We start from the raw sequence: 8,638 nt of genomic DNA on the forward strand, positions 1-8,638 counted from the left end.
CATCCATCGATTAAGGCGCGGACGAGGTGTATTCGCCCCCCTGCTTCTATTTTCACGACCGCGGTGGGGGTGATCGCTACCGTCGGTATCATGGTGGCGGTGGCAGCTGAATGCGGGGCTAGGAGCCCTGCCCGGAAGGCGTACACTGTGGTGAGTTGTAACGATCCGGATCCGTTGCGGCGGTCCTGCGGCTGATGATGGGTGTGATGTCGTTGTTGCAGGCGAAGAGGCCTTGTCTCCGCTCTGCGGTCGCGCGAATGTTGTCTCCGTTGGGGGTTCCTGGGTTGCCGGCGAAGAGACCGGGTCTCCGCTCGGCCGTTGTATGGATGGCGCTGTGCTGTCGCTGTCCCTTGTTGGAGCCGCTTCCTCTCGTGCTGCAGAAGTGGTCGAAATGATTTGGCTGTAGGCGGTATGGTCGGGCGAAGAGACCGCGTCTCCGCTCCGATTCGGCTGGCATCTCGGTTTCGGGGTGGACGAAGAGGTCCAGTCTCCGTTCCAGCGTCCGACGCATATAACGAGATTGAGTCGTCTATCCGCTCTCGGGGTGAATCTAGCTCCTCTTCCACTTGGGCGCTCCATGGCTTGGAGCGGGCTTCTCGTAACAGCTGCTCCTCTTCGTCGATCGAGGCGATGTGCAGCATCGTGTGGTGCTTCTCGCCGCACCGTTTGCATCGCCCTTGGCTTGGGCACGCGTTCGAGCGGTGATCAGGCGCCAGACAATTTCCGCAGTAGCTTTCGCGAATGGTTACGTAGAGGCGCTCTTCTGGCCTTTTCGCCCGAAAGGCTGGGCACAAGCGGATAGGGTGTCGCTCAAGACACACTCGGAATTCCGACGAATAACGCACTGCGTGAAATAGGTTTCAATGGGTCGGGTCATTGTCAAAGTGCAGGGGCGAGTGGGCCCTAATTGTATTGTTGAGATTTGGGAAATTTTAGTAGCGCTTGCATAGGGGGCAAACATCTGTAGCAGTATAAAAATATTCATATTTGGCGCACATCATGTGCATGGCCTCTTTCCACGCACGTTATGTGCCTGGGTCTTTAGTGCCTTATTTTGTGTCGCCCGGTAGAGTTTTAGTTAGCCACGGGCACACTAGTGCTGCAGAAAAATTAGCATTTACGATTTTCGGTTCGCACATTCTGGTACCGAACCGGGTAGAAAGTGTATAGCGTGGGTTCTTCTGAGTCGCTGTTATTTGTGTTGTTGGTGCTAAAACCCAACAACTTTCCTGCCCGCCACAAAAAAAAATGTTTGGACATCAAAATTGTATACTATATATAAAAAAAAATGTTCGTTTGGGAAGAGGGGAGAGATGTATAATTTTTTGTTTGTATTGCCCTTCGCTTATTCAATCGTTCCCCAAGTAGCCTTGGAGTCCTGTTTAATTGACGGCCTTTAGCAAATGATACGGTTCCCGAAGGATATTTGGCTCCGATACCGATTTGTGAGAAATGGGTTTTTGGGTACCCGTTTTGCCTCCTGTTATGCATCCCTAATATAATGTACATTTAAGCTCGACATATATATGTACATGCGTTGGTATAAGTATATGGACAGTCAGTGCACGGACTTTACCGCATTGGTAGATTGACCAAACTTTTTGACCCATTTTTCATACCTGCTACTCCTACCACCAAACCCAAAAAATCTAACACCATTTCAATATCTTCGCATTAAAACCAAATGTTGTAATAATTTGGTATTGAATTGTAGCACACACCCAAAATAACATTAAGGGGTGATGCTGTCCAAACCAATCACATTTTGAAACATTTGTAAACAAACTTCAAAGACAAGAAATAAAATTGCTTATTCAATGAATGTAGTGAATGCGCACGCATATATTGTCCTGCTCTATTTTCATCAGTTTGTGTGCACAATTCTGAACGAAAATAAAGTTTAAAGTAAGAGAACATGTCGGTGGTTTTATGGCAGTATTTTGGCACATTGGAAAAAACCTACCACTACCAACATTTTCACTATTTATAGTCCGCGCACTGGTATAAGCATACCAATGTCAAATGCAAAAAAAAACGAAACAATACTCGCGAACATTGATACATACCTATGTATATAACGTAAATTCCACAGAATTGAAGCAAACGGTAGATTGCTTCATTCTTTTCATTTTTTACGCTGGTTGGAGTACGATGTTCGGTGGTCATTGAGGACATGGTAAGTATTGTAAATTCTCGAATAATACAATATAAAATATCAATGATAAATATTTCTTTTATTTCATGTTGTTAATTAATCAATTAATTAATTTCTTTTATTTCTAGGTGGCTAGTTGTGTAGGTCCATAAAACGGTTGGTGTCAGATTTCGTTCTGGTTTTAGGTATACCGGAATCGCAAAAGGGGTGCTCCAACTACGGCGTCGGCCGCGCCGTCAGTTGTCACCTTTTTTGCGCTGCCTATTTATGCATTTGTGTTAATGGACTCTCTCTTTTTTTTCTTTGCAGGTTTTGGTACGGAGCATCCTGGCTGATGCAACTGCGATGTACGCTGAAGATTAACCACTCGTTCTTTCACAATATGATTTTTGCCCGGAATTGTGGTTGGTTTTGGAAACTTTCGCGAATCTCGTATTACCTCGCCTGGGGCTAATAATAATTGCGTTTGCTGCGCTGAACCAACAGCAGCTATAGCTGCTGCAGCAGCAGCGCCAGCCCCACCAAATGTGGGGGAGGTGCTTAGAGATCCGCTTTGTGTTAGATCAATATGTCCATCTGGTAGATCGATATTCGTTACTTGGTTAGTTTTATAATACGAATTAAAGTCGTTAGTTTCCCAACCTTTGGCGCGTAACTCTATCAATTCGAGCAGATTCAGTCCCGTCATAATATTTAAGCGTTCGTCCTGCGAAGCATTACGGAATACAACGAAAGCACGATCTAGTGTATCCTTTGATACGGTTTCCAATTGTGAACCATGTGTGCATAAATTTGGCACTAGCGCCGCCATTGGTACCGTTTTATTAATGCCCGATTGTAGAGTTAACGCATACAATGCCATTATCGGTTTATTATCGGATTTCATGTTACAAATGTTCTTCTCCACAATACTTGCGATGAATATTAAGCTACCCGATCACACCATCGAAGCAAAACACTTGCCCAAAATGATGCTGAAATATACAGTGGGAAATACCAACCGAACGTTGCATCCAGGTGATGTGCGCAGTGATTATCTTTTCCTTGATAAAAATATTTCCGATACATCCTTGATTGGTAATAGTGGTGGCGGTACTGCTGGTGGTTTCGGCATGTTTCATCGCTCTCAATCACATCCGAAGTTAACATTTGCCGATCTCAATGCACACCCAGCAGATAGCGTACAAGCTAATAAAGATGGTCAAATCCCAAAGCGTTTGCGCATTGTAACTTTATGGGCACGTACACGTTTCTTTCAACGTGCCTTCATGATTTGGATGAGTGTTTGGATTTGTTCGATCGTTTATAATTCGGGATATTTGAAAATTTATTTGCCGTAGATGGCAATCGAACATTATTTACGAGTGACGACACACCAAATTTCGTTAAAACATATGAACAAAGCGCAGTGTCGAATTTTTTCTCGAATATGCAAAATGCTTTAAACGGCGCAGCTACCAATGGCAAAGATATAGCTGGACTAAAGGGTAATCGTAATGGAAACGCGGCAGCGTCAATGGCAGCGAGAGTACATTCAATTCGCAAACCAAAAGGCGAAACCACAGCCAGTCAAGCCAGTGTAGTAGGAAAATCTGATGAAGGACCTATCAGTAACACAGAAGCCGAACTACGCCGCCTACTCTATCCCGACTTCGAGTTGAATTACTTTCTATTAAATTTTCACTGGAGTGCCATCATGAAACAATATAATATATCGCGTAGCGGACGCTATGTTACTCTATTAGCCACCAGTAAGCCATCTCACGCCATTAGTCCCGAAACAGCAGTACTATTATGCAATCCTCGAGAGAAAATTACGCAAAACTTTCAGTGGAAAGCTTTAGCTGCTGCACTCGATCCTATCGATTTTAATGACGGTGAACGACGTGAATCGCCAATAGTATTTTCTGGTGGTACACCACTCTATCCAAAAAGTCAGACGGAATTCTTTTTCGTCATCTCTATGTGCTTTATTAGCATTTTTGTTCTTAGCTATACAATGGTGGTATTCTATCGTTGTATATGTACACGTAATTATGCCGAATGGCGTTCCAGTTGGTATGAAGAATCAGAAATACAACGAAAAACTGAGCATATACTCGAAGGAGTGCCAACGAAAATTGCCGGCCATCGGTATATGATCGAATGTCTTATCTAAGTGGCCAAATTAAGGTTTGGGATGCAAGAAATGGTGAGAATTTGACAACAATCAATCCTCAACATATGCAATTGCCAGTGAAGCGTGATAGTGGTGAGGTGGTATTTGAACGTTTGATTTATTCGCCTATTTGGTGCATGAATGCGTTTGATAATATTTTGGCAGTAGGTTGTGCGGACGGATGTATTGAATTGTGGGAAACGCCGGAAGGTGTATTGAAGTGTATTTTTTCTGGAACTTCGAAACCTAATTTGGGCATAACTCACATTCATATAAATGGTGATCGCGTCATTATCGCACGACTATGCGGGCGGTTAGAATTCTATCGACTGGCAACCTATTGCAAAGGACAACAAATCGATTGGAATTTCACGTCAGCTTATCGAAGAACACACACGCGTGCTGGTTCAGCTGGGAGCATTGGCCTAGCGCATCATTCGCATCGTTATATCAACAACAACAAAAACATAACGGGCGACCGCCCCCATATCCCAACAATAATAAGGAGGAAATAAAAAATCACTTTAATAGCAGTGCGTCATGGGCATAACCAGCCTGTCACTTGCATGGAGGTCTCGAATTTTATGGTGTTTACCGGCAGTAAGGATCATACGCTCAGGGTATATAGCCTGTCAAATGCCAATATCGAATATACATTACACGGCCATTGTGGGCCGATAACGCGCCTTTTCGTAGACCGTTGGCAACCGGGCACAGGTGGCTCTGGTTCTCAGGATGGTATGATATGTGTGTGGGATTTATTTACTGGCGCTTGCTCCAACATATGTTATATCGTTGGGCGTTGATGAGCGTATATGTGTATAGGAATGTTTCCAGGGTAATCTCTTAACCACTATTAATCTATTGAATGCATATTCAAGTCTGTTGATGCTAACACCATCGTTATTGGTCTACACGCACTTGCACGTATATTCGCATGCATTATAATTACCATTCCGATGCTTTTCTGTATTATATACACTTTGTTTTATGGTTGCTCAGAGCCAAGAGCAACACTAACGGCTTTGACGCCACCAATAACACCTCTTTGGAGGTATATTTGCGTTCACAAGCGCTGGCATACAGAAATTGGCCATCAAAGTGATGTATGTATGTAATTGAGTGGACTTAAATGGAATGAGATTTATAATGTAATATTATCTTTATTTCAGAAGCACTAATTATATTTAAGAATTGAAATAGGCCCGCCCGCTAGTTATGGTTAACCATGTGTAATGGCTAATTCGAGGGGTAATGACGTCGACATGAGCAGTGAGGATGTCCTCAAAAACATAACCATGAACGACGAGAATGGTACCGGCACCAATGGGCCAAATGGTCGTAAAGCAAATGCACGAGATGATAATAAAGGACTATTTCTTGGTGGTCGTATCTGGGTGACATCGGAGAAGGAACTCGGCGGGCAGGATAAAGTTCATGCTGCTGGTGAACAGGATGTCGACAATAAGAAGGTAGATCTTTCTGTATAATTTACTCTTCACGGTTTACATAAGGGAGTACTGACGGTATTAGTTTTAGTAGGATGCTAGAGTTCTATTGTATGCGCACACATTTTTTCGGGTTTTTAACTGAAAGTTATTAACAAAAGTTGGTACAATCACTATGGGGTTTTTGGTTACTGGAGCCACGCTTGTGGCAATGTGTGATGGGTGTTTAATTATTAAATTATTATTAATTTGAGGAAGTTACCACCCCGAAATCCAAACTTTGTGGTGTTTGTTCATATCCAGCTGAAAATACAGCCCGGTTTGCTTGCCCTTTTTTTTCAAAATGTTTCTGGTAAAGGAAGTCACTTTTTTTCAGTGAGTTGTAGTAGACAAGTATATTTGGGGTATATTAGTCGCCATAATAAATTTGTAAATGTAAATAATTCATTTTCTGAATGGTGTGGCGACAACGAAGATCGTGGTGGAGGCGGTGCAAGCGGCGTCTTTGGCACTGAGATATCGCTGTAGCATAAGGTAGCGATAACACTAAAAGTTTAATTGAACTCATCAATAATTATGATATCTGGGGCAGATGAGTTTTCTCATCAGCGGTAGGCTTGCGATGTGCCTCGTTGCGCCGCAACGAGTGCGGCTGTGTTCTGTGGCAGATCGGTTCGCCCTTCTGCGGTAGGCTTTTCTGTTGTCCTCGCTCGGGGTGAGCGAGTGAATTGGGGTTTGATTTTGAAAATTAACAATAAGTGTTTGGTGACAGATGGAGATCTGCATTAGGGTGGTTGATTGGCCTTGTTTCGGTGAACGAGCGCTGGGTTTTGAAATTTGAAAATTTAAAAAGATTATGGGCCGAGTGCCTTTTTCTCGATGGATTATCGATAGGTAAGTGGGAAGAAGGATCAGTTTGACCAAAGGTCGTCTGACTTGACCCTTCTCGGTAAAGAGGTCGACTACACGTACTCGGTTATCTTCACCGGGGTGTACGTTGACGACTCTACCTAGCCTCCACTCGTTGCGAGATAAGTTTTCCTCTTTGAGGACAGCGAGATCTCCCACTTTTATATTTTCTTTGGGATGCTTCCAATTCACTCGTTTTTGAAGTTCGGATAGATATTCCACCTTCCATCGTTTGGAGAAAGTGTGATGGAGGGCTTTGAGTTTCTGCCATCGATTGATAATCGAGGTAGAGCTCTCACTGGCGTCTGGTTCTGGTGGAGCCAGCAGGTGGCTGCCGGTTAGGAAATGTCCGGGGGTTAGTGGTTCCAGGTCCGTTGGGTCATTCGATCCTGGACTGAGAGGGTGCGAGTTGAGGCACGCCTCAATCCTGCACAAAAGTGTTTGGAACTCCTCCATAGTATATTTGTGGGGAGAAGCAATCTTTTTGAAGTGGCTTTTGAAGCTCTTCACTCCCGCTTCCCACAGGCCGCCCATGTGTGGAGCGGCGGCGGGAATAAAATGCCAGCTCAATGCTTGATGGCTATACTTTGAGACTGTTTTGTCTCGGCTTTCGGCCAGAAAGGCTTTAAATTCGGATCGTAAAGATCTTGATGCTCCGACAAAGTTTGTACCATTGTCGGAGTAGATGTTCTTCGGACATCCTCTTCTCGCGATAAAACGCGAGAAGGCTGCGAGAAAGCATGGGGTGCTGAGGTCACTAGTGGCCTCTATGTGAATGGCCTTAGTGGAGAAACACACAAAAAGGCATACGTAGCCTTTTGACAGTCGACATCCCCTACCGCGGTAGCTTTTGATGACGAAGGGGCCCGCAAAGGCTACCCCGGTATTGGTGAACGCGCGAGTAAAAGTAGTCCTTTCGCAGGGAAGGGTCCCCATAAGTTGGGGCTGTGCCTGCTTTCGGTGAATAATGCAGGTTTTGCAATTGGGGATGATGGCTCTGATCATGGTCTTGACATTCGGTATCCAGTATTGGGTTCGGATAAGACGGAGCATGAGCTGGTTCTCGCCATGAAGGGAGTCATGATGAGCCATCATAACTGTAAGGCGAGACAGCCTACAATTGTAAGGCAAGATGATCGGATGGCGCTCATTTTATGACATGTCTTTTGACGCCTCTAGACGCCCCCCTGTTCTAATAATATCATCTTTGTCGATGTATGGGTTGAGTGACAGTATTTCACTCTTTCGATCGATAGGTTCCCTATTTTTCAATTTTAAATATTCTGTCCCGTAAAATTGTTTCTGGCAGACTCGTATTAATGCTTGAGTCGTTGCTTTGATCTCATCGGCTGAGATTATACCCGACCTTTCGTGGAACATTGCTTTAGTTTTTGGGTGAGTTCGTTTATAAAATCTCCTAACATAGGATAGAACCTTTAAAGCCCTGGGTAAATTTGAAAAACGGTCGAGAATATCTACATGATCTACTCTTGTCGTGGCATATGTTTGTGCCCTCTTCTCCTCAACGGACGTTTTGTATTCGGTATCTTGTGCTGGCCAGTGGGAATTGTCTTCTTGCAGCCAAGAAGGTCCCTGCCACCACAACGAATTGTTGACCAAATCTGATGCAATTAGGCCTCTGCTTCCTAGATCCGCTGGATTAGATTCCGAGTCCACGTGAAGCCAGTCCTTGCTACCGACCATATCGATGATCTTAGTGATTCGGTGTGCGACGAAGGTTGACCAGGAACAGGGCGGCTTTCTTATCCATGCTAGTACGATGGTTGAATCCGTCCAGAGGTGAATTTTTGCTGATCCCAAATGAATGTTTCGGAATATTGATTCCATGATTTCTGCAAGCAGCACGGCGCCGCAGAGTTCAAAACGTGGTAGCGAGATGGTTTTCACTGGAGCTACTCTGGTTTTTGCTAAAAGTAAGTGTATGAAAACCTGATCGTCACTTTTCAC

The 8,638-nt window shown here is 44.3% G+C and overlaps 1 pseudogene; it reads left to right on the forward strand.

Annotated features, from left to right (window-relative positions):
- Nucleotides 1–2,982: 2,982 nt before the first annotated feature.
- Nucleotides 2,983–5,261, forward strand: LOC137254332 (sterol regulatory element-binding protein cleavage-activating protein-like; annotated as a pseudogene).
- The last annotated feature ends 3,377 nt before the right edge of the window (nucleotides 5,262–8,638 follow it).

This window comes from Eurosta solidaginis, chromosome 5, assembly GCF_040869045.1.
Source record: "Eurosta solidaginis isolate ZX-2024a chromosome 5, ASM4086904v1, whole genome shotgun sequence".
NCBI classification, from domain to species: domain Eukaryota; kingdom Metazoa; phylum Arthropoda; class Insecta; order Diptera; family Tephritidae; genus Eurosta; species Eurosta solidaginis.